Below are 9327 nucleotides of genomic sequence, written 5' to 3'. Positions count from 1 at the left end.
GTTAAGTACAGTATTAGCTGCATGGGGGTAAAAGCAAATAAGGTGCAAGGGAAAATTCTTCACATCTTAAACAATCAGAATACAGTCTAAAGAAAAGCTCATTATAATGACTATTTTTGTTCTATTTAACAGATTTCTTATGGGGAAAATACACTTTGCCATGCCAACTTAGCCCAAACAAATTTTGCCCTGTTACCCTTTGGAAGAGGACAGAGCTTGTGCTGTTCTCACTCTCACTACAGCCCAGGAGGCTGCCAGGAACCACAATCCAAAGTTGGAGTAAAAGAGCAAAATCCAGGCTTGTGATGTTGGTTGTACAAACACACACAGTACCATTTCCATCACTGCATCCTTCTTCCTTTGAATGCATCAATATGCTTTGAAAAAATGTACAGGGAGCTCCAAAACAACAAGAATGTTTAATGCTTCTTGTTCTACTAAAACAACACCCCTCAAGATTAACTCCCTCCGTATGCTCCGCTCATGACACCTGCAAAGAGTAATTTTCCTTGACTGAATGCTTTTTTCAGGCGTTTCATTTCAGTAGAATGAAAAAGTGTTTCCCCAAAGTTGTCTGTGGGAATTTTACCCTCCGCCAAAGAAATAAGATGCTGTTATTGAGATATTTACTTTCAAGTCATTGAGAACTGAAACAGAACGTTTGTATTTTCTTCAGCCCCGCTGTGGTCTCTGCACCACCTCTCCCACACAAAGCCCCCTGGTGCTCCCCAGACCCCCTGGCAGGCGATGAAGTTTCCCCCGTTCTTTCCAGGAGAGCCCCTTCTTCTCTGCCCAGATGGGCATGCAAAGCCTGCCCGCCCCAGCAGACCCACAGCCAGCAGCCTGCCTTGCACCCAGGGGACCTCAATAAATTCACCCAGTGAGCTGCAGCTGCAATTAACTGAGCAGGTCTGCTCTAACCTAAGGCATTTGGAATAGCTTGGTAGACAGTACTGGGACATTCAGCACGAAAATGCCAGCTTTTTGTAAGTTTGCTTTGTTTTACGCTATGTGGAATGTAGAAAATTAAATGTCTGTTGGAAAAAAAAGCCAGCTTGCCTACACTGTTTCCTGTCTTAATATGAGTCACTGTGACACGGAAGGAAAGATGTGGTAAAGAAGTCCAAATTTAATTGCTCATTGAAGTTAGTGCACATTATGACTAACGTAAGTACTCAATCTGAGTTGTCCATTTGAGAAGAGAATATTAAATGGCTGAAGAATAAAGGTTAAAAGTAATCTAATAAGCAGTTATGAATCAAATTCTGACCAATCTGCTGTTTGCAGCTTTACCTCTGCTTTCCAGAACCAGGATCTCTTCAAAGAAATAAGAACAACGTTCCACAAATGAACCACCATTTTTTGTTCTCTTTCTTAAGTAATAATTTATTTATTTATTTATTTATTTAGCAATCAGCAGTCAGACTTCAGGAGATCACATCGGCAGAGCTTGACTTGGGTGAGCAGCGCGCAGCGGCGCTGCCGGGCAGTCCTGCCAGCAGGTTTCTGCGCAGGGCTGAGCTCTGAGGTCCCACAGGACACGCTGTCGCTGCCCCTCGCCAACCCGCTCCTGAGGCTGCCTGGGGTGTGCCAGGCCAGCACGCCTCGCTGTCTGCCAGAGGATTTCTGCACCAGGCTGTGCCACGCATCGTGCTGGACTGCCGGCGTCGCGTCCCAGGCTGGTGCAGCACACAGGGCCAGAGCTTCTCATCGCAAGCTTGACGGTTCAGGTGGCTCTTTAGCTGTGTAAATGCTAAAATAGCTGCGGCAGTTAGAAAATGCCAAAGCCAGTGATACGCCAGCTAGTTTTGCATTACTCAGGATAGCACTGAAAGGGCTTTGCTGCTGTTTCTGCGGCGCTCATCAGGCTGCCATGCCTGCACGCGAGGCTGCTGCTTGCGTGTGTGTAATCCAGAGGGTAGGAATCCCTGGTCTTCGGGAACACCCCCTGAAAACACAGCACCACGTAAGAATGGATCATATGAATCCATGAATCACTTTGGTGACGTAGAGGATGCTCTGACGACACACGAGCTAAAAGTGAGCTGCTACAGGTTAACATGTCAGTTTTCTGTTTTCATGTGGTCTCATTCTTGACAGTATAAAATGTTGGCAGAAAACAAGAAGCTTGTTGAACAGCCCTGTGATCTCAGATATGCAGAGGAGGCTCTCCACCATATGCAACAAGGGGAAATCAGTGCAGGCCTACAGCAGCTTTCACCCTGGACAGCCATGGCTTCACTGGTTGTCCTGTGTGTGCCCAAACACCATCTTCACCTGCAAATGGACAAGCAGACTCTGTATGAATTTTAAAGTCAGGGTTACTGCCCTGCAAACGTGGCTGGCATCAGCACTGTCTGTCCAGACAAGGAGATTTTCGCATGGCAGTTAGGAAGAAGCCGGAGTCGTTCACTATCATCTCCCTGTCCATCCCTGTGGGATGCTCTTTGGCTACAGCCCCAGGGTCATCAATCTTTCCCCTCACCCCTCCTCTTCCCCAGCGTTGATGTGCAAGTAGAGATGAGCACACAGCAGTGTGCAGTGAGCAGGGAGCTCATTAAGAACCCGTGCATCAGGTCTGCAGAAACCCTGAAGTACTTATTCATGCTTCCTTTACCAGAGCTCAAATTCATTGTCAGTTTGGAAAGGGAAAATGGGCAAGTGCACGGAAGGAAGGAAGTCTCTGCCTCTCAAAATGCTGTTAGAAGCGGGATGGTAACCTGGAGCAGTTCTTCTTTTCCACAGGTTTCCCTTTTGACATCCATCCGAAATGGGCGAGTGCACGATGTGAACCGCTGCTCTGAGCCAGTACATCACCTCTTACACTTCCAGTGTTTCGCAGGGATGCATTTATATTGCAACACAGTTACTTGAGTAGGAAGGGGAGGGAGAGAAACAAACACATCCCTGCTAATTCCAGTGCGTTCCCATAATATTTCCAACTATAAAACCTACTTATTCCTTACTGTCAGCACATTGAGCAGAATAAGCCGCAGGAACTCAGCAGACCCAGCTCCATGCTGCAGAATATCTCCCAGCAAAGGACAGGCTTGTATGTCTGCAAGGGAGGGCTGGAGGGTTTCCGTGGAAAAAAACTCTGTTTGTAGCCTTGCCAGCTGCACCAAAGAGCTCCTGGGGGTCACTGCAGCTGGGGCAAGGAGCCAAACAAGGGCAGGCCCTAGCCGGGCTGAGGCTGCCTGTGCTCTGCTCTTGGACAACAGCAGGGCATAAACCTGTGGAGCAGGGCATAAACATGTCCCACACAGCCGGAGCTGATTCAGCTATGCAGGTTTATGTGCACGGAGGCTCTGGGTTGCTTCCGTGGACCAGTACAGGGAAGATCAGGCATCTCCTTGTACTTACTCTAAGCACCAAATCCAGTCTCACTTCTCTCTAAATTGCATACCAGATGGGCTGGTTTTTAACCTGCCTCTGCCCTTAAAGAGCAATTCCATCCCTTGTCCCCGTGCTCTGGCCACTTCTGGTGCCAGCGAAGTGACTCCATGCATGGCACTCGCCGGGACTTGGTGGAGGAGGTGGGCACTAGCCAGGGCCGGAGGACCGAGGCCGGCCTGCCAAGGCCCTTTGGCTAGCTTGGCTGGCGACTTGCACAGGCTGCTGCAGGCTCCAGGGTGGCATCACACTGCTCGCACTGCTCGCACTGCTCTCGTGCCCCTGCCCCAGGCCCGGTGTCCGTGGAGCTGGCCAGGAACCCACTGCCACCCCTCTGAGCATTCCCGGTTGTGAACTGCCAGGGCCAGCTTGCATGTGCTGCATCCGCCCTGAAAAATGAACTTTCAATTAAAGAAGAAATGCAGTCCTATAAATCTGTGGAGGTAAGGGAGAGGAATATGCTTTGCACGTGCTCTGATTGCAGAATAAGCAGTTCAGCCACCGAGCTTTTCGTCTAAGAATAAAGCACTCAAAGACGACGGGCAGCAAAAGAGAAGCCTGCAAAGCCACAAGTGGTGCTTTTTCAGCCCGGTGCTGAGGAGCGGGGCAGCGCCACGAGAGCTCTGCCCCTGCGATACAGCCCGCGATGGGGCACGCCGGGAGGGCTGAGCTGCCCCACAGCAGGACCAGCGCTCCCTTCGCTGCCGGCTGGTGCCATTTCTCAGGCTGTTCAGAGGGGTGAAACAGTCTTAATTTCAGTCCTGTTTGATTCTGCTCATTGTGTTTATTGTTTCTTGCTGTGCTAGTTTATTACAAGGGCATATAGAGCCTTGAAGTTGCTTTTCCGAGCAATCCATCATTCCTGGAGCCACTTTGTTCTGCTTCCCTCACGTACAGCCCAAAGCTTTGCTCATTTGAATTGCTTCTCCTTTGTTATTGACTTCACTTTTAGCCCCAGCTTTCCAGCTGGGCTCCGAGCACCCCTGAGTGCCTCAGCACGTGGCTGTGCTGCAGGGCAGAGATCTTTGGGCTCTGACCCCTCATTCAGCACTGAGCTGTAAACCTGCTTTTATGTTTTTGCAAAAGTCTCATTTTCCACCCATACTCTTCGAGTGCAGTATCTTTGGAAGAAAACTGCCTTTTTTTTTTTTCTTTTTTTCTTTTTAGATAGTCAGTCAAGAATTATAACTTCTTACCTTACCTAAGTGCTCTTTTTGTACTTCTCTATGTTTATTCCTTCCCTTTGAGGATGGCTAGAGCAGACATTCATCCAGTAAAACACTTGTCATAGCAAACCATAATGTTAGCCCAAGAGCCTAAAGCATTCTGCATTCATCCCTGCGTTCTCTGCAAGTGGCGTATCTCCCCTGGGCTGTCTGCAGACCAACCATCAGCTTGCGAGGAGCTTTCAGGGAAAATTTAGCCCTTCCTGTCCAAAACTGTGATTCGGAAAATGTTTCAGCTGTTACTGAGCTGTGAAAGTGTCTAAAATCCATCAATCCACTTTTTGTTTTTAAAGCAGGAGTAGCTGTCTTTATGGTTCAAGTTCAAACAAAGACTTGGGGAAAAGAGCTAAGGGGTTTGGCTCCATCCTTGCACATCTGAGTAAGCGTCACCTTGTGCAGGGCGCAGGCACCGCTCGGTACACGGGCGATTCCACGTGCCTCGGCACCTCTGCACGGAGCCTGGAGCAGCCAATACAGCCCCCTGTGTTAGGGAGCGAAACGCCCATGAAAACAGCTGAATGTCCATCTTTTTGTGGAACGAGTTGTCAAATCTCCACCGGAGCCGGGACACTGCTGCCGCTCGCCCTGGCTGCTCAGCTCAGAAGGGTTTATTTCACGTCCTCAGCTCCAGGCTGCTCACCCCTGCCCAGCTGCTCTGCGGGGTGAGGCTGGCCCAAGGGCTCTGCTCAGCCTCCAGCACAGGTCAGGATGCTCGAGCTGGCAGTGGGTGCGTGTCAGCCCTTTGTGCTGTAGGCAGACCGTCGGGAGTGTGTGTTTCAATTTTAAATGTGGGTGGTCAAAATAACTACTTAAAGATAAAAACAAATCCAAACAACCACAAAGCCACCTGCTGCTGCCAAAAACGCACCAACACCTATAACAAACTTTAAAACTAGCAGTTTTGGAAGCCATCGTTACACTACCTTGCTTTAGTTTGGAGAGTAGAGCCTAATGAACAACTTTTTTCCTTAATTAGCTTGATTTCTAGCCTACATTATCCAATGTGGAAATAGCTTTAGGAGGACAGAAAACATTTTTAAAAGAATCATTTTGTTCAAATTCCGTTACTTCTTTTTAGATTTCATTGATCTAAGTTTGAACCAGGATGTTTAGTTCATTGAAACGAGAATTATCAACTGTAAAGGGAACTAAGCTGGTGTTGCATGGAGATTTCTTTGTGCCAGCTATGTTTTAGTTTCAAATTAAAGCCCTGCTTCTTCTCTCAAAGTCTGCCTAGTTTTGCCCACAGGTCTCCTGCCCACCAGCATCAGCATGTTTTCTGAATGGTACCTTGCAAATCTCGTACTTGTGGGAATTACTATGAAATAACAATAAGTTTGGGCTTGTTCGTATCCACCTGCTTTTTTCAGGATGAAAACACATAGGAAAGCAATTTAGAGTGACAGAACACTTTTTAATTCAAAAAAAAAATAAATTGTTTTTTATGGAAGCCTAGAGCATCAGCTGAACTGTGAACCAGAGGAGAATCATATTTTAGACTTTCTGACATCTCCTGTACAGCACAGTGCTGTTAAATACTTCATATGTCTACCAGGAATCTAAAATTCTCCAATCAATTAAAGCAAATTAATTCAAGGCAGCAGCATAAGACAAGCCTTTTCTATAAATGTTTTCATGGTTTAGACCTCTTTATATACTGTATCTGAGTTGTCAAATATTTCAGAGCTCTATTTTCTTTCCATTTGTGATTTTTGTTTTTCCCCCACAGACTTGCTGAGACTTCTCCTGTGACTAGAAAGGACTTGTTTTGGTCTTCCCCCAGCCTTTTGTAGCTTACCAGGTTTCCGTGCTTCTTTTACATGTTTGAAAAAATACCACTGGGATGGATAAATGCCTTTGCTGACACGCAGCAGTTCATCTGCAGCTGCAGCAAGGTGTACGCATCGCTCCCGGTCCCATTAGCACTCCACTTCAATGAGCAGCAGTTCTCCGCAGACGCTCCTGACTTGTCCAACTTGTAACTAACTCAGACAGCCTATATATTTCTCTGCTGCAACAAAGCTAGCCCTGTGGGAAAGGCTGGGAGGGTCCATCTGTGATGAGCCCAGCCCCTCCTTCCCAGGCGATGGCCCCCTCTTCCAGGTGGTGATGGGCTACAAACAGCCTCTAAGCGAGCACCCTACATATAACTCCTTTTAGGCCTTTCCTGGCCCTGCCCTTGCTCACCCAGCACTTCTCGTTGTTTGCCATCGCCCAGACGAGGCGGTCAGCACCATGTGTATGTGGGTCAGCTGTAGGGACATGTCCCACAGCCGTGTCCGTCTGTCCTTGCAGCCTGAGCCGACGCCTGAAAGCACGCAGTGACCAGGACAAATCTGCTTACCTACCCAGTGTTTTTCTACTGGGAAGGGTGTCAGAATCCAATTAAGAGTGAAATTTCGAAATACCAGGGTCCTTCAAGTTCCACAACTGCCATCTATGCGTCTGCACTTGGCTGCAGCCCTACCTGTTCCCAGGTATACGCATTATATGGTGCTAAGTGGACGCACTCCGTGGGCATGAGTGGAAATGCAGTTGTGTCGTGTTCACAGCCACACTCCAGTGTGGGGTTTGCTCCAGAGTTTCTCAGGTTGGGTGGTTTGGGAGTGAATACACAAGGTTTCCAACCTCAGCCATGGACGGGGCAAAACTGAGAAAGTATGCTTACATCAGCAGTTTCCAGTAGGCTGTTTTTCTCCTTTCTATTCGTTAATAGAAATTAAAGTAATTCATGGAGATATGTTGACTTTTATTTTATCTTATTATTTTTTTTTCCATTGGGAGGCAAACAAGCTAACACAAGAATGAAGTGTTCTTGACTTTGTATCTTCTGTTTCTAACTGATTTCCCCAATATATATTTATATGAAAGAGAAAAAATTTTTGTTTTCCATTTATTGAAAAATAATTTTCAGTCTCTTCAACCTTGCAATAGTTTTCTGGTTTTTTTTGTTTCGTTTGTTTGTTTGTTTGTTTTGGTGGTGGTGGTGTTTTTTTTCTTTTTTTCCCAATATCTTAGTCTGTGGCCTGTTCAAAACCAGGCACTTTTTAAATTCTAGATTTTCTTGAGGAAAATCGGTGGCAGCGCAGCTCTGTTACAGTGGAGTGCTGCACAGGGAGGCACACCCCTTCCTCAATGAAAATAGTAAAACATAAGAAATATTTTGAGCCTTAGTTTTGCGCAAAATCGCATCCTGAGACTGGCAAGGTTTCTGAAGCATGGACAGTCACCGTTCTTGGGCACCTAAGTGCTGCTGGATATAAGCGAGTACAATTAGTCTCTAAGCTGTAGGAAGGCAACCAAAGAGTCCCATTAGCGCTGAAGCTGCTTTGACTCAGAAGGATCGATAACACTTATTTGCAAGTGTTTAGAGTACATTATTTGCATTTGTGAAGGTAATGAAAAAACTATTGAATTTTAATTAGCATTTTCTGGCTTGTCTTTGAGCATTCTGATTCAATCCACAGATACTTCCAGTATATTTTGAGACAGCACAGTGGGCAAAATTCAAAATAATTTCTGATGTTCTGCAATTACAAAAAAAAAAAAATATCTTCAAAGCATAGATTTCCATAAACTTCCCACTGCCACAAGTTATTACAGAAGCATAATAATGGGTCTATTGTACTATAAATTATTTTGTCATTTTAAATTTCTGGTAACTGCTGAGAAGAAAAATTAAATAAATAAAATGACCAATTTTCTTTTATGAAACCAAGCTTCAGCTGTGAAAATGATTTTTTTCTACTGCACATAATAACATTTAGCGAAACAAATCAGCTTTTTCTCTACCACATGCTCCAGAATAAGTACTTGTACTAAATGTTTTAGATAGAAAAATACACAATGGGCAATAATAAATACAGAAAGTCAGAATGGTCACATAATGTAGGATTGTTATTCATCTGATGAGAATAGGTGCACCCTGAGCAGTTTTTTTCACATTAGTAAGATAGGTAGAATAATACAGAGATGTTTTAAAATAGATCCTTAAAAACAAAACAAAACAAAGCCAACAAACAAACAGAAAAGCTGTGTTCAGAGACAAACAGTGAGGTGCATCAATTGCAAGAAAAGTTATTAAAGTGCAGGCAGAACTGAGAAATTCAGATTTCTTAACCATTAGTTTCCATGTTTCGATCCATTTCTGTCTTTAACTGTTCTTGGCTCTACACCCCAACTAGTTTTTAATGCTTATTTGAAATCATTTTCTTTTTTCTATTTTCCAGAATAGGAATAAGTAAGAAAATTGTCTTCTATTGATCATAATTACCTAAACAAGGAGAGTGAAGCAAAAACTTTGACTCATCAAGACCTGTCTCCACTTCCGTCAGGGCAGACCTTACCCAAGTGAACGTTCAATCCAGCCACAGGGTGGGAGGTGTCTGAGAAGGAAGGGCTTCAGGAAAGCTCCTGTGGTCCTATCCAGGGCCTTAGTTAACAGAGCAAACCCCTTCCAGTCTGGTCTGGATGGTGATCATGAAGCTCGCAGGAATGGCTGATGCTCTGTATGCATGCGTGTGTTTCTCCAGGATTAGCAAATAATTTCGTCTCAGACCAGAGCAGCTCCGTGGCCTCAGTTCTACAGTCCTCACAGAAACCACGCTGCGAGGGGAGGTCTCCAGGCCCACCTGGGATGCTCTGAAAGCAGGCACCTGATGGAACAGCAGGGCCTACAGAAAAGCTCTGCCAAGGGATGGGCAGCATC

The 9327-nt window shown here is 45.7% G+C and overlaps 1 long non-coding RNA gene across 7 annotated transcripts in view; it reads left to right on the top strand.

Annotated features, from left to right (window-relative positions):
- LOC310901025 overlaps positions 1–8786 on the top strand; it is a 315297-nt gene extending 306511 nt beyond the window's left edge. For 6 of the 7 annotated variants that reach the window (XR_014585533.1, XR_014585534.1, XR_014585535.1 and 3 more), the window contains one exon: positions 133–8786. This is a non-coding gene — a long non-coding RNA (uncharacterized lncRNA). The remainder of the gene's footprint in view (positions 1–132) is intronic. The other variant, XR_014585537.1, reaches the window with a different exon arrangement.
- Positions 8787–9327: the final 541 nt, after the last annotated feature.

The sequence above is a fragment of the Anser anser genome (genome assembly GCF_964211835.1).
Source record: "Anser anser genome assembly, chromosome: 5".
Lineage (NCBI taxonomy): Eukaryota > Metazoa > Chordata > Aves > Anseriformes > Anatidae > Anser > Anser anser.
The sequence above is the reverse complement of the archived record's forward strand: the minus strand, read 5'-3'. Positions and strand labels throughout refer to the sequence as shown.